Genomic DNA, 21,656 nt, shown 5'->3' with positions numbered 1-21,656 from the left:
TCTGCATGGGATATGTGCATATGTGTATGGTAAATTTGCATGTGGTGTATGCATGCTGTGTGAATGTGAGATGTGCATTTAAGTGGTAGGGAGGTATGTCTCTGTGTGTTCTGGACGTGCATGTGTATAGTTGTGATATGTGTGTGTGATTATGTTGGGGTGTGCATTTACATTTGAGGTGGTGAATATATATGTGGTGAATTTATGTAGTGTGTATGTATTTGGATGTAGTGTTTGCAAGAATTGTATGTTCATATACATTGTGTCTACATAGATGTATGAAATACATGGTGTGTGTATGATGTATATTTGTGTACATTTGTATATGGCATGCGTGTGTGATGTGTATATGTAGCCTGTGTATGCAAGGTGGGTGCATGTGTGTGTGTGTGTGTGTGTATATATATATATATATATATAATGTGTGTGGTGTTTGGGGGGGTGTTTTCATGTGGTGTATATATGTGTGTGCTATCTATCGGTGTGTGTGTGATGTGTTTGTATGTAGTATGTGCGTTATGTGTACGTGTCTGTATGATGTGTGTGTGAGAGAGAGAGAGAGAGAGAGACAGGGGCGTGTGGTATAGCTAGGGGTGGCCATTTATCCTTTAGTAGCTCCAAATTCATTGAAGAGCTAGTCAAAATCATTATTGCAATGGGCTCTGTCTTGAAAGAAGCTAAATACAACAGTAACAGAAATAGCTGCTCCTTTTTCTTGGTTCTTCCCAAGTCATGATAGGTTGCAGACAGGAATGACTAACCAGTTCCTTCCAATAGGCCTCCTTCGCCCCCGATCCTCTGGGGAGCCGGCTTATGTTGCAAGGAAGTGGAAGAAGCAGAGGGCTGTGTGCAAGTGTTAAAAAAAAACCATACAATTATTCATTGATTTGTATATGTGTCTCATTGCAAGTCAGAGACATCATTCGATTTGCACTAGCCATTGCCCTTCTTGCAAGTGGACTATTACTTCAAGTTGCCTTTGTTTGGCTCAAACTGGGTCTTCCAAGTTGGATAGGGTCTTATTTCTCAATCTGAAAATAAACCTGCTCAGCGGCAAATGGCATGACAAAGACTCCCCCTTCCCACCACACAGCCTCCTCTGAAGCCTCATCTTAGTGCCCAACATAAAAATCGTATCTTCTGGCAGTTAAAAACTCCACTTTCCATTTTTTAATATTGCTTTTTTTAATTAGACTTCTGAAAAATAAGCCTGCTCTGGACCCGAGGCAGGGAGACAGAATTGCTAAACAGTCGAGCCATGTGTCCCTACATGCACTCTATTCAAGAGTCGGCCTAAAATGCAGTTTTGAAACTGAAACAACAAATCTTTTCTCAGAATCCTCTGGCAGAAAGGCGAGGTAGCGCCAGTTAAGAAGTGCACCAAATCCTAATTACTCCCTTGGGAGCCAATCATTAGGCGAAAACCTGCATAATGTTCTATCTCCTGCACCATGCAGACGCTGACATATTTCTCATTTTGTTGTTTCCTGCCATTTGGAGATGTTGCTGTTTGTCACACGCCAAACAGAGGAGAGAAGAGCAAAGTGCATTTCAGTTGCTTGGGCAATTTTTACAAATAACCAATAGATGCAGCTGTTTTGAAAGGCTTCCTTCTCCTGCGTCGGTGTAAGGCCAGGCTGCCCGACTTTGGGGACTTTGGGGCTCGGAGCCTCACTAGCAGTGGTTGCTCAAAGGCACTGCGGGGGCCAACCAGGTGTTTGGGAGTTGCACAGACAGGGGTCAGGGCTTAAAACTACTCTCTAGAGTGCCCCCTATCTTCGGTAGAGCAGTTTCACTTCAATTGTTTCTATTAGTAGAGTGTTTCATAACACTTAATTCAAGAAAAAAAGGAGTGGATAAACCTACTGCACTATAACATTAAAAGGCATAGAGCCTCTGTGAGTAATGAATGACAGACAACCTCAGACACACGAAGGGCAGGTGGCCAACTCATAAAAAAATTCTTCACAGTCACCAAGCCAGCCTGTTCCAGTGTCAACAGCCATTGACCTACAGGAGAAATCTCTGATTCGAAATCTCTTGACTGCCTCGGTTCTTCCCTATCAGAAACATGATTAACCGACCATGAAGCTGGAAAGAAATGCAAGAGGTGGACAATGGCATGTTCTATAAGCCAGATTAAAAGGATGGATTTTATCTTCAAAGTCATGGAGTTCTGTAGATGCAGTTGCAGCACGTTTGAGTTTTACAGAGATCATTGTGGCTGATGGGTGGAAAATTGACTGAGAAGTGGGCAAGCCTGGAGACAGAGAGACAAATACGATGTTACTGACGTTTTCTTTTCTCCCTATTTGTAATAATAATAATAATAAAAAGAATGTATCCCTGTGATGGACAATAAGGGTAAGTAAGAACAGTGCCAACAGAGCACTTGTGAAATAAAGTCATCTACTTAGTCATTCAGGTATTTAATCTGCTAATTCTATTTGATTTACTCAACAAATATTTGAATGCCTACCATATGTCTGGCATTGTTCTAGGTACTGGGGACAAAAACCATTGACTTTGTTGAGCTTATATTCTAGAATGGAGGAGACAGACCATAAACAAGTTGTAAATACCGCATGTAAGATGACAATAAAGACTAAAAAGAAAAATAAAACAGAGGTGGCATGCAGAGTAGCTGAGGAGGTTGGATTTTTTTCTAAAGGTACGATGGCCATTGAAGGCCTAAGGAGGTGAAATTTCAGGAAGGACCCAATAGACGTGAGGTGGGGGAGTTAACTGTGTGGTTACCCAGGGAACATCTCAGGCAGTGGGAACAGCAGAATCAGAATCTCCAACGGAGCATCAGAAGTGGAATGCTCAAGAGAGAGCAAAGAGGCCAATAAGGCTGGAGGGGTAAGGACTAGAAGATGAGCTCAGAAAGGTTGATGATGAGGCTCAGAGCGGTGCAAACATTTGGGCTTTACCCTGAGTGAGGTGGGAGTTATTGGAGGATGTTGAGAGGCTCTAACTTATGGTTTCACGTGGTCTTTCTGGCCACTGTGGCAAGAATAGACCTTTGGGAGCAAGAGTCAGGCAGAGAAATCGGTGAGGAGGAAGGTACCATAATAGAGCTGAGAAATGATGGTGTCTTGGACCAGAGAAAATGAGAAATGGGGATGCCTGGGTGGCTCAGTGGTTGAGCGTCTGCCTTTGGATCAGGACATGGTCCTGGGGTCCTGGGATCAAGTCCCAAATCAAGCTCCCTGAAGGGAGCCTGCTTCCCTCTGCCTGTGTTTCTGCCTCTCTCTGTGTATCTTTCATGAATAAGGAAAGAAGAAAGAAAGAAGAAAGAAAGAAAGAAAGAAAGAAAGAAAGAAAGAAAGAAAGAAAGAAAGAAAGAAAGAAAGAAAGAAAGAAATGAGAAATGGAAGGAGGATTCAGGATGTACATTAAAGGTAATGCTGACAGGATACAGTAAAGGGTTGGATTTAGGTATGAGAGGAGAGAAGTCAGAAATGGAAGACTAGCATTGCCTCTAGTCTTCCATGGAAGACAGAAGGTGGGTCTGGTTTGGTGGTGGGGAGATTAGAAATCTGGTTTGGGACATACTAAGTTTGAAATGTCTTTAAGACAAGAGGGGGTTTTGAAACTGGGATATATTTGAGTTTAACAGAAAGATCTGAGCTAGAGTTCTCTTTGGGAAAGCTTAGAGTATAGGTAATATATAAAGCCACATACTGGTTATGGTCACTAAGGGAGAGGATATAGCTAGAAAAGAAGGGAAAACGGACCTGAATAATGACCAGGTGCAATCAACACCCAATTTCTTTGATATCTCCCAGAAGCCCTTTATCAGGAGCTCCGTTAAACTATTTCCTGAAATTTTTCATGGTCCTGCACCTAATTTGTGTTCCAGTGCAACAGTTTTCTTTTCTACTGACTCAAAATATAAATTAATATGATTTTGCTGCATATCGGGTTTAGACAGAATTCATAGGTAACTTAGGAACCTACTTCACACTTTTCAAAAATGTTTCTATGGGAACATATATTCTGAACTTCAAATAAGTATCTTTCAAATTACTTTTGGAACATTATCCAGTTTCGCTGGAAACTGTAGCCTTAGAGCAGAAAAGAACAGTTTTATCATCCTTTATAGCTTTCCACTTGATCAAATATTCTTCATATTTATAATGTAACCAAAATATTTATCTTTTTGAATTTTAATATGTTATTAGTATTTTCTTTGTCAGGTATTTTTTAAAAATAATTTTCCTTTCCCTTGGCTCTTGTCTAACCTCACATCTACCCCACTGATATATATTAAGTACTTTCTAACTTTACTGATAAAATAGTTTTGATTTTAATTGATGCCTACTAATTTTTATGTTATGAAAATATATCCACTCTCGCCTATTACATGCCTTGTTTACTTCAAATTAATACCAGACCAGACTTGATCAGGGCAGTCTTAGGGTGATGACTGTTTCATCTTCTGTCATGGGTTCCAGATTATTCATGATTGTGAGGAGTAGGAAAAAGGATGAGTAGTCATTGAGGTAATAAGAATTGAAGGAAGCAGTAACATAATCTGTTTCACATTCTTTGTTCAATTTTTTTGGAACTGCTCAAAGACACCCCATCATTTCCTCTGGCTGAGACTTTTTACACAAAGACTCAATTGCATTGTTCCCTATTCTCTGCAGGCAAACCATTTCTTTAAAAAACCCTTCATTGTGCATTTCTGATTGTCATTGTGACATTTTGCATGGAATGGCCAATCTAATCAAAAGGTTCTCTCAGATTAGTTTTTTTTTTTTTCTTGTTAATTAGAAGCATGTTTTATCCTCATGCTATTAGGCATAATCTCTTTGGAAAACATTGAGTTTCAGTATTTGCAAGGCACATCTTCAAGTCACATCCTTTCCGTTACACCATTTACTGAGTTAATCTTTGGAGAGGGTGAAATGTCATCAATTTCACCAGAGGATTTCTCAATCTCTTTCATTTGTTTCAGCCAACAGTTTTCCTCCTGACTGGGGTAAATGATCACCAGGTCCTGCAGTAAAATTTGTTGGCTCTATGAACTGGAAAGCTTTGATTTCTATTTGCATTTCTTGTCCACATTTCCTTTGTCATTATTCTTTTGTATTTTCTGAGTTGGAAAATATTGCATGAAGGTACTATTCTTTTGCAATAGAAAGAACATATAACAAGGCATCTGGAGATCTGGAATGTAGCCCCATAAATCAATGGACAAATAGCCTCTTCATGTTTCAGTTTAAGTGGGGTTTGCAATACTTCTTGTACTCTCATTATGGTATAGATTATGTGAAGCAATTCAGTTTCACGCTTGGAGGAGTCTTAAGGGGCACTTTGCTAAAATCTCTGTAGTAGAATCCCCTATAAAATATCTTTCATTAGCAGTTACCTGGTTTTGCTTGAAAATCTTCAGAAATGAAAAATTCCTATTCAGTTAATAAAAAGCAATAATTGTTAATTACTCATTATTTCGAGGGGGGAAAAACTCAATCCAAAATTGTTCCTCATAATACACTTTGAAATTCTTTGAGAAGTCAACCACCTGTGTAACCCAATATTATTTTCATTGACTAAAGGTCAACACAGATGGTGGGAATGTGAGGAAGATTCAAGTGCTTCTTTTCCCGTAGAAAGGTTCATTCTTCATCATTTCTGCAGCCAGGACTTGTCAGCTCCCCCCCCCCCCCCGCCCCGCCCAATTATTTGGCAAATGTAAGTTTCTGAGCCTGTGACATCATGTGGAAATAGAGGCTCCCCTTGTAAAGGCAGAAATTGACAGGTGAATAAGGAAAATTACTGGTGAAATTTTTTAAAAAGAGAAAGGAGAAAGGAGGGAGAAAGGATAACAAATAAAGAGATGAAAAAGAAAAAGATAAGAGAAAGATGAGCAAAGAAAAAGAAAGAGGGGTGCCTGGGTGGCTCATTTGGTTAAGCATCTGGAGCACATGGAGATGCAGTTTTCTGTTTGATCCTCTAGTTTGAGTGATCACACCTTTCTGCTCAGTTCTGCAAAAAAGCTCTCTTTCCAGGTTACCAAAACTTGGTATTCATGAATGCTCACCTCCTCTTTTTTGGATAACATGGAGCTGAGAAATTATATGTATACTCTTCTTAGTCTACTACTTTAAAGATATTAACCTTCCATATGTGTGTAGCATGAAAGGTGGCTACAATGAAACTAGTCACATTTTATGTGATGAAAATGAGAAGACATTTATTTGAAAATCTAATACATAAGTTCTGGGAAACTCTGTACATTTTTGACGGTTCCTTTGTTCACCAGAATTACTAAATTCTACAATCATTCTGTCATGAAAAGAATTGGTTATATTTTGACAGAGTGCTGATGAACATGTTGCTGGCCCCAGTCATTTCTGTTATTGACACTACTCTTTTCTGTGAAACTTTGTGGGTAGAAGGGCTATTACATTTCCTGTAGCTCACTTTCCTGGGCAAGTTTCAGGTAGAGGAGTTACTTTTTCTTGGGCAGAATCATTTAGTTATGGCTTATGGTACCTAGGGCTATATCCTTCCATCCATCATCTGCATTTACTTCTCTCTCATTTCTCTTTGTAAAAGACTGATTTCTTGGAATCTTTACACTTATTTAGATCTGACTTTTCCATATTTTATCTACAAGAATTTTATTTATGAGGAAAATTTTATTTATGAGGAAGTTGAACTCCAATAAAAATATTTAAAAAAAGAATTTTATTTACAAGGATAGTTTGCTACTTCTCTCTTCTATTAAAATGGTCACTATATAGTTCAAACTTCTTTGAGAAAACATGGTTCTTTTTGATTAGTAAAGAAGAAACCAATCCTACATAGAAGATTAATTTGAAAAAATATTTAATGGGAATATCTATTTTAGTTTATCTTATTAGGTCTCTAAGATAGGATACATCTTAGTGCTTACCTAGCCGATTCTTAATGCTTATCTAGCCATTGGATTGGATTGTGTGTTCTAAGACTTCAAGAAGAAATGAAGAAATTAGAGTTTATGTAACCATTGTAAGAGGTACTAGGAATCTATAAAAGTAATTATAATTGATGCTTTTTATAATCTTCTGAGGTACACTTATTCCTTTTAGGAATTTGGTCAGAGTCATGGTCCAATCAAATAGAGTTAGGAATTGACTTCATTTCCACTGGATTCCAAAGCCTATGACCTCTTGTCTCTCCTATTTTGTCTCTTGTGATTTACTCCTGTGTCCCTTTTCTTTGCAGATATCATACCTTTACTCAAATCCTTGTCTCTAGGGAGAAGATCAAATCATTCTTTTTTTAAAAAACATTAGAAATGAGATCCAGGTGAATTAGAAAATTGAATATGGTTTTAGTAATTAATTGAGGTTTTATTACATCTAGCTAATAAATAAGAAGAAAAAAAACAGGTAATAGATATTAGAATGTATTGGAAAGAACAACAAGCAAACAGTGTTAGAAGCCCAGTTCACTGGTGCAGCCACTCTGGAAAACTGTGTGGAGGTTCCTCAAAGGGTTAAAAATAGACCTGCCCTACGACCCAGCAATTGCACTGCTGGGGATTTACCCCAAAGATATTGATGCAGTGAAACGTATCATCTCTCATTTACTTCTCTCTCATCGGAACACCTGCACCCCGATGTTTCTAGCAGCAATGTCCCCAATAGCCAAACTGTGGAAGGAGCCTCGGTGTCCATCGAAAGATGATGGATAAAGAAGATGTGGTTTATGTATACAATGGAATATTACTCAGCCATTAGAAACGACAAATACCCACCATTTGCTTCGACGTGGATGGACCTGGAGGGTATTATGCTGAGTGAAATAAGTCAGTCGGAGAAGGACAAACATTATATGGTCTCATTCATTTGGGGAATATAAATAATAGTGAAAGGGAATAGAGGGGAAGGGAGAAGAAATGGGTAGGAAATATCAGAAAGAGAGACAGAACATGAGAGACTCCTAACTCTGGGAAACGAACTAGGGGTGGTGGAGGGGGGGGGGATGGGGGTGACTGGGTGGTGGGCAATTAGGGGGGCACTTGACAGGATGAGCACTGGGTGTTATTCTGTATGTTGGCAAATTGAACACCAATAAAAAATTTATTATTAAAAAAAAAAGAAGCCCAGTTCACTGTGTGACAGAAGGGAAAATTAAACAATCTCTCTGAAGCATATCTTCTTTACAGAAAAATCAACATCTGAGGTACATTTTGACATGAAGATTAAATATGATATATATATATATATGTGCAGATATGGCTGGGTCAGTAAATTATTCCTTTCCTTCTCCTTTGAGCCTTGCTTTCCTTATCTCAAAATGGACACAAATGAACTAAGTATTCTCTGAATCCCTTGCCAGATCCAATATTTCCTGGAATGGCACCATAAACATCCCCTACAAGGGAAATAATCTGGGGGGTAGAAATCACTGAAAGTTTTGGGCAAGTATACAGTTTGTGTTAGCTTAAAATAATGCTAATTCTAATTAATGTATTCATTCATTAGTTTAATACATATTTATTGACTATATTTTATGTGCCGGACAGGTAAGACACAAAGATGGACAAGATAATGTTTTGTATGCTTAAGGAACTTACAGGTTTCATGGGGTAGTGGTGTGAGAATTGTTAGTTATGAAATAATATGGTAAGACTATGGGGGGAAAAGTGAGTACGAGATACTGTGGAACACAGAAAAGTAATTAACATGGTCTTAGAGGGAAGATTTTACAACAGAGGTGACATTGAAGCTGGGATTTGAAAAATGAAAGATTTTCACTGATGGATCCAAGGCATAAAGAGCTTTCCTGGAAGAAATACCACACCGAAGGTAGAGAGGCAAGAGACAACATGACGTGTGGAGAAAGGCAAGAAGGATGCAGTGATCGAAGTGTTGAGTGCACTGTAGATGAAAAATGAAACCTGGTGTTTCACGCTCTGCTGAAACTGGAATCCTCATCCTGTAAGTAATAAGGAACCATAAGAGTAATGAAGAAACATTGTTTTATTCAAGACAATGTTCTTATTAGATCTGTGTTTTATAGAAAGATGAAATTGTCAGTAGAAGATGAAATGATAGGAGAGGCTAAATAGCTAGTTTATTATTGGTTACTATGAATGAGAGACATAGAGGATTGAATTAAGGCAGAAACAATCGAGGTAGAGATGAAGAGCTGGATTCAAGAGATATTTAGAGGGTGGATTTTTTGAATATAGGCAGTGGAAGAGAGGGAGGGGGCGTCACTTGACTACCAGATTTCTAATTTGAGCAACAGGAATGCATGGTGGGTAGGGAAATGAAAATAAGGAATCCAAGTGGGTAGAGCTGAGGAAAGATAGATGTGAAGTTAGCCTTGGATATATTGAGTTCAGGGTGTTGACCTGATATCTAGGTAGAAATGCCCAGAAGTCAGTAGGTTTTTTTTTTGTTTGTTTGTTTTTTTATTGCTTGATTGCCATTCCAAGCTGTCTATTCATCTTCTCCCATCAGACCTCCTCTATATCATTACAAACAACAGCAAATGGTTTCTAGGAACTTAATTATGCCTTTTGGTCCTTGGTGGGCATAAATAGGAGGACCCCTAGAGGGTCATTTATTTTCAGACCTCTTCTCCAGAATGAGGATTAGCAGGGGCTAACACACCTACGAAGGGGGCCACGCTCAGAAGGCTTGGCAACATCAGGGTCAGAGGCTTATGCAATTTTGTTCTAGGTATCCACAGAGCTGTAAGGAAGACATCTATGTAGTAGTTTTAAAGCATGTACACAGATTATTTGAAACTTTCCCTGTGTAACTGTGAAGTCTAATCTCTTCCCCTTGAATATAGGCTAGCTTTCGAGACTCGCCTGTAGCAAATAGAAAGTAGCAAAAGTGAAGCTGTGCGTTTTCCAAGGCTAGATCATAAGCGGTGATACAGCTCCTACCAGGCTCTCTCTATCTCTCATGACGTTTGCCTTGGGACTCACAAGTTAATGTGTAAGTAACCCTGAAACTGCCATACTAGAGAGACCGTGTAAAGAGTGCACACAGACATACAGAAGCTAAGATTCTGAACACCAATTCTGACACGCGAGTTATTTTTCCCTCCATACCATTTAGCAATTCTGTGACATCAGCTGGGTGTCCCCCAATTCAACTCAGTCCTGACACTACGGAGAGACAGCTTTGGATACCACAGGTTAAGGGTTCAGTACTACAAAACTAGCCCCCTGCCCTCCGCCCTGCACGCCCCAGGTGCCAACCACAAGTCCAGGTTCTTACCTGTGCTTCTCACCAACTGGCTATAGATTTGAGGGTCCAATGACCACCTCTTTGGGTTTGGTTAATTTGCTGGAGCAGCTCACAGAACTCAAACATTTTGCCCACTAGATTGCTGGTTTATTACAAAAGGATATAACTCAGGAACAGTCAGATGGAAAAAGACACATAGAGCAAGTTATGCGAGAGGGTGTGTGGAGCTTCCGTGCCCCCTCCAAGTGCACCACTCTTCCCAAATCTCCCTGTGTACCCCAACCTGGAAGCTTTCCAAATCCTATCCTTTGGGTTTTTATGGAAGCTTCATTATATAGGCATGATTGATTAAATCCTTGGCCATTTGTGATTGAACTCAATCTCCAGCCCTTTCCCCTCCCCAGATGTCTGGGGGGGACTGAAACTTGCCAACCCTTTAATCACAGTTGGTTCCCCTGGCAACCAGCTCCCATCCTTCGGCACCTCTCTAAAGTCACCTCATTAGCATAACAAAAGACACCTCGAGATCGCTCTCATCACAGGAAATTCTAAGGGTTTTAGGTGCTCTGTGCCAGGAAAGAACTGGATAAGAATCAAATATATATTTCTTATTATAAATCACAATATCACAGAAGCTCAATTGTGCCAGCTCTCTTTGAGTTTTCCAGCATCAACCATCAGATATGTGAGAAAGACTGCAGATGACTCCAGCCCTTAACCTTCGAATTTTCCCAGCCGATGCTGTGTGGAAAATAGAGCAGTTCTTGCTGAGTTCTGCCCAAATGGCAGTTTCATGGGCAAAATACATTTTGTTATTATTTTAAAGTGCTAATTTCGGGGTGATTATATTACATTTGGTAATTGAACACTACAAAGCCATGATCCGTCATAATCTAACTTAAGCATCCTACTTATTTGATACAGGGTCAACATTTATTCATTTGCTCTCAAACTTTCAAAATAGTCCAAGATCTTAATCCATGCCGACTCACTGAAATCTCATATTCTCTTCTATTCTGCAACGCCAGCTTAACTCCTGGCTGCCCTTCATTCTTACATTTGCTTATCTACACTGGCCTTTCCTCATCCTTTGGCCACTTAAAGTGTTTTTAGATATTAGGTATGCTTACTTATAAAGGATCTAGTCCATATATTATTGAACATAATAAAATTATACCCACAATCTGTGCCAAACAGCACTTACATTCTGTTCCCAGAACAGAACAGACCTTTTAAAGTCGAAGTTAGATGGAATGTTATTAAGAAAATTATAAGGAAGAGAAAATATATTTATAAATCTGTTGGTCAAAGGTCAGCCGTGTTTCTTAGCAACTGTCAGGTATGTCATATAGCATTGTTAACTATAATCACCATGCTGTACATGAGACCCCCAGAACTTATTTATCTTATAACTCAAAGTTTATACCTTTCCCATTTCGTTCCCCCTAACTCCTAGCAGCCACCAATCTGCTTTGTTTCTATGAGTTGAGCTCTTTAGATCCTACGTGTAAGTGATATCATACAGTATTTCTTTTTCTGACTTATTTCACTTAGCATAATGTCCTCAAAGTCTGACCTTGTCCCAAACGGCAGGATTTACTTTTTTGTAAAGTTTTTGTAAAAAACTTTTTTTTTTGTTGTTGTTGTTGCTTAAGTACAGTTGCCATATAATACTATATTAGTTCCAGGTGTACAACACTGTGACTCAATAATTATACACATTAGGAAATGCTTACCACGATAAGTAACCATCTGTCATCTTACAAATTATTACAATAGTATTGACTATAATTTCCTATGCTGTATTTTTTTTATTCTCGTGGCTTATTTTATAACTGGAATTTTGTACTTCTTAATCTCTTTAACCTATTTCACCGATCCCCTCTACCCTCGACTCCTCTGACAACCACCAGTTTGTTCTGTTTATGACCCTGGTCTATTTTTATTTTCTTGTTGTTGGTTGTCCATTTGTTTTGGTTTTTTGGATTTTATGTGTAAGTGAAGTCATATGGTATTTGCCTTTCTCTGATTTATTTCGCCTAGCATAATACCCTCTAGGTCCATCCATGTCACCATGAATGACAAAATTTCTTCCTTTTTTATGGCTCGGTAATATTCTATTTTATATACACACATACATAGTATATATATACATATATATGCACATGTATTATGCATATATATATGACCTCTTCTTTATCTATTCATCTATCAATGGACACTTAGGTTGTTTTTATATCTTGGCTATTATAAGGGGTTGTCATGGGCTAAATTTCACACCCCTTACCTCAAATTCATATCTTAAAATCTTAACCCTCAGTACTTCAGAAAGTGACTATATTTGGAGACAGGTCTTTAAGGAGGTAATTAAGGTTAAATGAAACCCTTAGGGTGGGCCTTAATCCAGTTGGACTGGTGTCTTATGAAATGGGGAAATGTGGACATAGATACACATAGAGGAAGAGCAGGTGAAGACACAGTAAAGAGGCCTTCAGAAGCCCCCAACCCCGCTGACACCTGTTAGCCGCCAGAACTGTGAGGGAATAAACTGCTATAGTTTAAGCCCCCCAGTCCTTGGTACTTTTTTTTATAGCAGTCCTAGAAAACTCACACGGGAGGAGGACAGGGAAGTCCTAAACAGAACTACATGTTGATGGGTTTGACACAGCAGGAAGAATGGATTGTATGCTGGAGAGCTGGCAGGGAAGGTGCTCTCTTGAACCTCTCTGACAAGATCCTCTTCTGTTGTATTTTGGGCTAGAAGTTCTGGGGGCCTGGATGTGGGAGGAAAGAGTAAGGTGAAATGAAGGAAAAAGTCTTCTCAAGAGACATAAAGCCGTGAGTGTGTGTGTGTATGTGTGTGTGTGTGTAAAATATGTTGATCTTATGTAACTTCAAGTTAAGTACTTTTTCATCCTTTTTACCATTTTCTTTGACTAGGTCAGAAAGGCCAAGTTGAAGAAAGAAAAATTACTCCCAGGCTTTTGTAGTTAATAGAAGTATTTCTGTCTTATTTCGAGGGGACTAGAATTTTAATACGTAGGTGGCAGAGAAAACTGATCAGATGAAGGTGGTTCACAGTAAAATGCAACGAGTTTTATTTTTTCCTCTTATGATCAGAAACACATAAATATTCAAAACAAAATTGTGTGTGAAAGGAGGGTGTACAAGAATAATTAAGAAAGAACAGAATACATAACAGATTGTCCTTACCTAGTTCCAATTATCTCAAGATTGTCAGGCTCTTTAGAACTTGTAGTGTTTATATCACACCCCAATCTGGTTGCAGAGTGGCCCTGCCCTAAGCTATCAGGTGATGAATCTGAAGGATTGAGGTCAGATGCGTTGGATAGGAAAGCAAGATAGACTGTCATTAGGAAGAAAATACATAACTACAAACTCCCAAGTGCACCATAACCTCACATTTGAGCTAGAAGGTTATTATCCATCTGGCTGTGTGCTCTGGGAATGAACTGAGAAGGGCAGATTCATTTCCCCAAACAATTAAGTGAGCACCAACAAAGGGGCAGGGCACTAATATTCTACCAAAGGGAAAAAAAGGTGGTGGTGGGGGGGGTCTCTTGAGCATATGGATTATTTCTAACCTGGACAGGTGCTTTGATAATAATACATCAGTTTGAAGTAGGGGGCAGATGGTAAGGATGGGCATCATTATTTCAAAATCTGAATGGCAAATAAAGTCTTATTTTAGTCAGTGTAGGCTGCTATGACAACATACCAGAGATTGGGGAGCTGAAACAATAAACATGCATTTCTCACAGTCTTAGAGACTGGAAGTCCACGATCAAGGTGTCAGTATGGTCATGTTCTGGTGAAGACTTTCTTCTTGGTTTACAGTCACGTCCTCACTGTATATCCTCACCTGGCAGACAAAGAGCAAGAGGTCTGGTCTCTTACTCTAAGGACACTAATTCCATTTATGAGGGCTCCATCCTCATGACCTAATTACACCTCACAGGTCTCATCTCTAAATACAATCACCTTGGGGATTCGAGTTTCAACATATGAATTTGGGGGGACACAGACATTCAATCCACAGTAAGTCTTCACTGACTAAGGCACCTGATAAGGTGTGTATCCTGCCAACCTTCTATATGGAAATCTGTAGTCCCCTTCAGGGACTCTTTTCGGTCCCTGACTTCATTCATGAGTATTGACTATTTATTGACTGTCTCTCCCTCCCCTGCGTTGGGGAGGGCACTATTTAAAGATGCATATGAGAGAATTCGGATCCTTTATGCACTTTAATTCGGGGAAAGGGCGTACTTACCCAAGAAAAGCTTTCCATTCTCTCTCCCTTTCCTCTTCTTGCTTCCTTCTCCTCCTCCAACCTCATCTTCACCTTTTTCCTTTGAAGCTATCAAGGATTATAAGATGCATTTAGGTTAAACATCCAGATTTATCATTTCTCATCTAGTTAACATAGATTGGTTAGAAGGTGTGCTCTTTTATCCTTCTTGGCCATCTCCAATTAACACAACCTATGGTACCACATTGACAAACCCAGCACGATGAGAGACACCTGGGACTTCTTCCTGACTTGTAGTGACCTCAGCCAAGACTCAGAATTGCTTCTGGGCTCTGTGCTTATTTCCATCTCTTCCTAGGAGCCAGTTATTTGGCAAGAATGTAATTGCAGGCAAGCAGCTGGAAGGAAACATTTTGGAAGGACTAGGCATATACAAAAACCTGAAAAAAGCAGGTAGATGAGGGGAAATCTAGTTGCTATATTGGTCTGGAGATATGTGTAAGCAAATATCTAGACTTTTTATTACTCATATTGTCTTAATTACTGGACAATGAAAACTACTTCTTTCTTAGAGGGAACACGAGCTGGGGGCACATTCTTCATCTAACAACAGAGTTCCTTCCGGTGAGTATGGAGGTGAGCTGCCTGCCCTTCATCTTTCTTGGCACTGGAAGGCACACCTGATAATTACTTTAGAGTTTGTTTCTGAGAATATAGGCCCTGATCAGTATGTTTTCAAGCATCAAGAAAAACGAAGAGAAACTAATATTTATTGAACTTTCATATCCAGACTCTGTGCAAGGTTTTTTTTCACATAAGTTATCCTATCTTCATAATAATACCCCCAAAATACACATTTTTGCTTCTATGTAGGTCAAAAATAGTCGGCCGCTGGCAATTTCACATGCTTCAACCTAATATTATCTTCATTTTTAATGATGAACACACATCAAGACACATTTGCTCTGTTTTCTATCTACTGCCCCAGCTTCCTACTCAAGCTCCCCACTTTATAGCATAAAGCAATTGTTCTTAAACTTTAAAGGGCAGGGCTTGTTAGAAAATAGATTGCTGGTCCTCAACCGCAGAGTTTCTGGTGTAGTAGGTCTGAGATGGGACCAGAGATTTTGAATTTTTTTAATAAGATTTTATTCATTTATTTATTTGAGAGAGAGAGAGTTGAGAGTGGACATGAGTGGGTGAGGGAAGTAGAATGGGAGGGAGGGAATATACAGCAGACTTCACACTGAGTGTGGAGCCTGATGCGGGGCTCAATGGGGATCCATCCCCAGACCCAGAAATCATGACCCCAGCCAAAACCAAGAGTTGGATACAATCAACTGAGACACCCAGGCACTGGGAGATTTTGAATTTCTAACAAATACCCAGCTGCTGCTGCTGCTGCTGCTGCTGCTGGTCCAAGATCACACTGGTTCTGGGATCTACTGGTATAGAAGGGTAACATCCTCAAGAATGCACCTTTAAGACTTACTTCTCCCTCCATATTAGGTTCCAAAACAACACTAAAAAAAAATCCATATTTCCTTTAAAAATATTTTCCACACTTGATGTCACTGTCATTTACCCTCAATTTATATTTCATCAATATATAATGCATAAAAGAGAAACTATATCACCTTAATTTTTAAAAGCCACAAAATTTTTCCGTTCATAGAAATAATTCCAGAAAAACTGTTTCATAGGTAAGTATCAAAAGTCTAATATTTGAAGTGGTGGAAATTGAGGGAAGGGTGAAGAATAAATTTGGCGGATAAGTAGGATAATGCAGTGGGGAGATTCACACATCCAGATCGAGGCTGCACTAGAAGTGGTCTCCTCAGGTGCTTCCCCCTACTGAGATTCTGTGAGCCATCCTGAGCCATGAATGATTCTTTTCATTGTAAAGACAAGAAGAGAGATTTAGAGGAGTAAAATAATCTTCCCATGGCTGGTTCATGGAAGTACCGGGTGAGGGAGTGTTAAAAGATAAACTGAGGCATATTACACATTTTAAGAGTTTATTTGAGAAAAGATGGATTCCAATCTGGCAGTGACACACTGGAAGTGGTTAGGAGCGCACTGCCAACAGGAGCAAAGAGAAAGATTTTTTTTTTTTTAAGATTTTATTTATTCAAGAGAGACACAGAGAGGGGCAGAGACATAGGCAGAGGGAGAAGCAGGCTTCTTGCGGGAAGCCCAATGCGGGACTTGATCCCAGGACCTCACGACCTGAGCCAAAGGCAGATCCTCAGCCGCTCAGCCACTAGGTGACCTGAGAAAGATTTTTATAGAGAAAGTATGGAAAGGAAAGAAAGGAAATTAGAGGAAGAAAGGAAATGATTTGATTGGTTGGAGCTTAAATCCTCATTGGCTGTTTGCGATTGGTTTCCCTTAGATTTTGATTTCATAACATTGAGGTGTTTATAAGCTTAGATTTTGGTTTGCTTAAATAGGCCACCGTGGCTTGAGAGCCATGTCAGCCTAATGGCCTCCTTGTTTAGTTAATTTAACGGGGGTCAGGGCAAACCTCAGAGTGGTGCCAGAGGGGGAACAGAGCATAGGAGACGGGGACACATTATATATTTTGTTCTAGGATAGAGGAGGAAACCTTATTCTTCTAATTTCCTCTCACTTTCATCTATACTGAAACATACATTAGGAGCAAATAGAAAATACTACATTAATCTTGATCCACCAAAAATCTTGGCGTGAACAATCCAGGTAGCCATCAGGTGCTCTGGTTATTTGCTACTAAACACTTGGGTAATTCAGAGATGCTACTAGTTTTATTCAAACAAAAGAGCATCCTCCTCACCGTATGTTCTTCTAGACTTTCCCAAGGACTTGAGAAGTCTGTTTTTCTTTGTTTCCCGTGTCCTTGTGTTTATCTCTCCTCTTTCTTTATCTCGCCTACTTGCTTTGTTCCTGCCATTATCACACAAGCTTCTTTTTTTACCTGATTTGCTTTAATCCACCCAGCTCCTTTCTCTGTGTGTTTTCCATTTCAATGAATGAGAAATGCTTTCTTCATTTATCAGGACTTTCCCTGGAGGCTTTAGTGGGCTTTGCCCTAAATGAGAAGTGGTGGTAACTGGTTTTGCTTATCCTGAAGAACTCCTTGGAAATGGCAAAGAGATATCAATACTATTTAACATTTATAAAGGACAAAGCAGCTGGAGAAATCTATTAGTGGGCAATTACTTTTTTTTTTTTTTTTTTTAAAGTTAGAGTAGCTCAAAGATTCTTCCCTGGAAGAATTGTCCCATATAGCCTGGACAAGCAACCTTCCTTCCATGAACTTTGGCTTCTTTGCCTATGAAAAGGTGACGATTATATATCCTTACCAAGTTGCTAGGAGGACAGAATGAAAAAGTATGCTTCAGCTGTCTGTTATTATGTGTTTCTAAGCTACCCAGTTCATTCGCTGACTCACTTAAGGATGTGCCTTAGTCACGGTAAGTGGAATAATGAACAACACTGGTCTCTGACCTCATGGACTTACAGAAAAGATAGGCCAAAACAAATAATTGTGGAAACAATACACTGTAATAGGGACAACAAAGGAAAATAGACTGCACAACAAATTTACTAAAGGAAAAGTATATTGTGTCATGATAGTGTATGATGGGGGATCTGACCTAGCCTCCAGGAGTGGGTGATCAAGCATGGCTTCTCCACTGAAGTGACAGTTAAACAGGTCCAAAAGATGAACGTGGGATTGACTACCCACCCTGGAAGGAGCTCTCCACCCTTGCCCACATGATAAAACCTGATTGGATGACAGGCATATGAAGGGTTAATCAGATTAAAATAGCCCATCAACAGACCCTAAAACCCCCTAGTCTTAGAAAGGCTGGTAACAACCCTTTCAGGGCCCCTCTCTCTTCAGGAGCTTTGTCCTCTATTATTCAATACATTTTACTATCATTCAATATACTTTGCTTTGCTGCCCACAACTCCTCATCTGGTCTCCTTCTTCATTCTTTGAAGAAGCGTTATAAGAACCATGGGCACTGAAAGAAAAGGAAATCTTGCAACAATGTTGAGGATTTTGTCCTTTCTCCCAAAGTACTTGAAAGACTTTAAGCTGGGAAATGATATACAGTTGGTCCTCAACACGGTTTTGAACTGCTCAGGTCCACTTATTCACAGAATTTTTTCAATAAATACAGTACAGCAAATGTATCTTTTCTCCCTTAGGATTTTCTTAATAACATTTTATTTTCTCTAGCTTACTTTGTTCTAAGAATACAGTATATAATACACATAACTTACAAAATATGTGTGAACTGACAGTTATTTGTAAGGTCAACAGGAAGCTCTTAGTAGTTAAGTTTGGGGGAGTCGAAGGTAATTTGCAGATTTTCAACAGCATGATGGTTGGTGCCTATATCCCTGACATTGTTCAAGGGTCAATTGTAGTTAGATTTTCCTTTTGAAACTAGTATAGATTGGAGAAATGAAACTAGTATAGATTGGAGAAATGAAAGAATGGAAGAGAGCTATCTGTTAGGAGGCTCCCAGAATTGTGTAGATAAGATACAGTGGCTTAGATTTCAGAGCTGAGGAAGAGTGAGAAGGGAACTTTAGGATACTTCACAGATTGAATGGTGGTGTTTTGTGAATCATTGAATAGGTATACGATGTGAAGATGGGAATGATTAATGTGATTTCCAGGTTTCTGTTTAGAGTACCTGGTCATGGTGGTACCATTTACTCTTAGAAGGAACACACTTGAAGAGAAAGCTCACTTGTTCTGGCTTGGATATATTAACTTTGAGATGCCTTTAATGCATCCACATAAATGTGTTTGATGAGTAAACAGTTCAATATATGGGTCTGAGCTGGACAAAGAATTTGGGAATTTATGTTTTTTAGAAGAAATTTAAAACATGAGAGTGAACGAGCTATCTGGGAGAGAAGTACCAAGCAAACCAACTAGACCGCAGTGGTAGTGTTTCTAGACCAGTTTAACATGTATGGGGGTAGGGGTGAACCTGCGGGTTATGTGAGTGGCCAGGATGGAGGGGTGAATGTTTCTGTGTTTGCAGGAGTCATTTTTGCTTTAAAGCTATCATTTCCAGGCTCACTAGAATCCTTTGAGTACCCTCGTTAGGGTGGGATTCCAAAACTCAGCCTTGAAGCAGTTAGTTTTCAAATAAACTGGGGAGGGGGAAATATAATCCTTTCATATCCCCCTTCTCCATCACTATATATAACCACAGAGACATTTGCGCATCTTAACATTCACTTTTATAGTAAATTTCACATTCTACTTAAAAACAGGAAAAAGGTATAGTTAAATGTAAGCAATAATTGCTGTTTAGATGTAGAAAATTAAATAATTTTTGTTTTGTTGATTGCAAGTGAAAAAAAGTTTGGGTTAGATAACCATCCAGGTTTGATGCCCACCAAAAAACATTTGTGTATTGAGTGGAGAACTCTGATACCTCATATGTATTTCATTATATCTTCCTGCTTTTTGCATTACTATCTTGCCTGTGACTTGAGATAATAAAGGACAATAATAAATATAATAGCCTGCCAGTCTACTTACCTACCTGTCCAACCAACCAAGACAATATAATGCATTTAATAACATGAACCCTGCTGGGACTAGTCTATCTGGGTTCAAAGCTCAGCTCTGCCCTTTGTTGGATGTGTATGATTGGGAAGTTCATTTAATCTTCCCATGCCTCAGTTTCCACATTTATAAAATGGATGTCACAGTAATTTCTATTGCATAGGAATCCGTGAGGATAAAATGAGTTAATATATATAAACTACTTATGATGAAGCTTCAATTATACTGAAAGCTTTTTATATTATTAGTATGTACAATGACTCTGGCATAGGCCACATGGGTTGCCCTCAAGGAGTTTATAGTCTAGTAGGGAGCTGAGACAAGGAGATAATAGAATGAGGACGGGACAAGCCTGATGAAGGCACAAAGGAGGGGAAGCAAAGGGATTCAAGTCTCATCTGATTTGAGCCCTGAGGGATGAAAGGATTGCAGCATGGATTTGGGGGGCAAATCGTTTCTGAATTCCATAAAAACTTTTGGCATAAAACTCATTCACAATCACAAAAACATATTTCCTGTACTTTGCAATTTTCAAAGTGATTATGCATACCTTAATTTATTTGAATCTTTTATAAGGCTTATGATATCAATTTTTGGAACGCTTTTTTTGAGTCAGTTGTGAGGGAAAGAGTCTCGTAAAAATAAGACATATTTCATAAGATCAAAGAGTAAAGTGTAGTGACTTTTTGGGTCACAATTTTATATAAGCAGAAATTGAAGTTTGGAGGAATTAAAAGACTTTCCCAAAGGCAAATAGCTGGTGCCACAAAAACGGTATGAACTCTGGCCCCTGGATTACGTATAGGTTTTGGTACATTCATCACATATACAATGGTCCTGAAACCAGATGAAGCCATCCACTAATAAGTACAGAATATCTGAGTTCTTTTCCTCAAAATAACATTAGAAAATTGCATACTTTGAAAAAAAAAAAAGAAAAGAAAATTGCATGCTTTGGTTTTAGAAACCCCAACATACCAAGATTATATATAAAAAGAATAAACAGGGCTTTCTGAATGTGTTTTCTCTGGCTCTGCAATGCCACAATACATCACCCACATCCTGGTAAACGAATCTTTCTGAGCCTCCTTAGCCAGAGAGCTTCCTGGGTGAGGATGCCAAGGCCTTTCCCAGAAACACAAAGAGAAGAGGTTGGACTATGTCCACCCTGTGGCACAGGTGTCCAAAATCACTATTTAGGGATTGGGGCCAAAGACAATTGTCCAAAGCCAAAGGTGAGCACAGGTGGCAGGCAGTTGGGACAGGCTGGCGTTAGTCACAGGTGTAGGTTGGGCATCAGGAAAACCAGAAATCAACTTCAGGGAGAGAAATTAGCCCAAAGTCAGAGTCAGAGTCGAATTAAGTCCAGAGGGAGTAGGAAAATAAAAGGTGGGTGAGGGAACAGGCCGGGCAGTGCAGGACAGATCTGTAATCAGGGACATTCCATCCGAGTAGGCTTCCTGTTCTTGCCTCTGAGGCTTACTTCAGCAGTGATTTGGTGGCAACGGGTCACAGCTGGTCTAGACTGTGCCTATGAGAACCGGCGGTGTGGCCCCGAGCTGCGGTGGTGAGGGGGGCTAGCAGAGGGGCA

The 21,656-nt window shown here is 39.4% G+C and overlaps 1 long non-coding RNA gene across 2 annotated transcripts in view; it reads left to right on the top strand.

Moving 5' to 3' along the window:
• LOC111090027 overlaps nucleotides 1-21,656 on the top strand; it is a 33,705-nt gene that overhangs the window by 4,997 nt on the left and 7,052 nt on the right. Inside the window, exons 1-2 of one of the 2 annotated variants that reach the window (XR_005370459.1) lie at nucleotides 8,099-8,942; nucleotides 9,808-9,956. The exons of the other annotated variant lie outside the window; for it this stretch is intronic. This is a non-coding gene — a long non-coding RNA (uncharacterized LOC111090027). Of the gene's footprint in view, nucleotides 1-8,098; nucleotides 8,943-9,807; nucleotides 9,957-21,656 lie in introns of those variants that run through there. 2 annotated transcript variants of the gene reach the window in all.

The sequence above is a fragment of the Canis lupus genome, chromosome 15 (genome assembly GCF_011100685.1).
Source record: "Canis lupus familiaris isolate Mischka breed German Shepherd chromosome 15, alternate assembly UU_Cfam_GSD_1.0, whole genome shotgun sequence".
In the NCBI taxonomy this organism is placed as follows: domain Eukaryota; kingdom Metazoa; phylum Chordata; class Mammalia; order Carnivora; family Canidae; genus Canis; species Canis lupus.
Note: the sequence above shows the minus strand (reverse complement) of the source record. Positions and strands in the feature narration are given on the sequence as shown.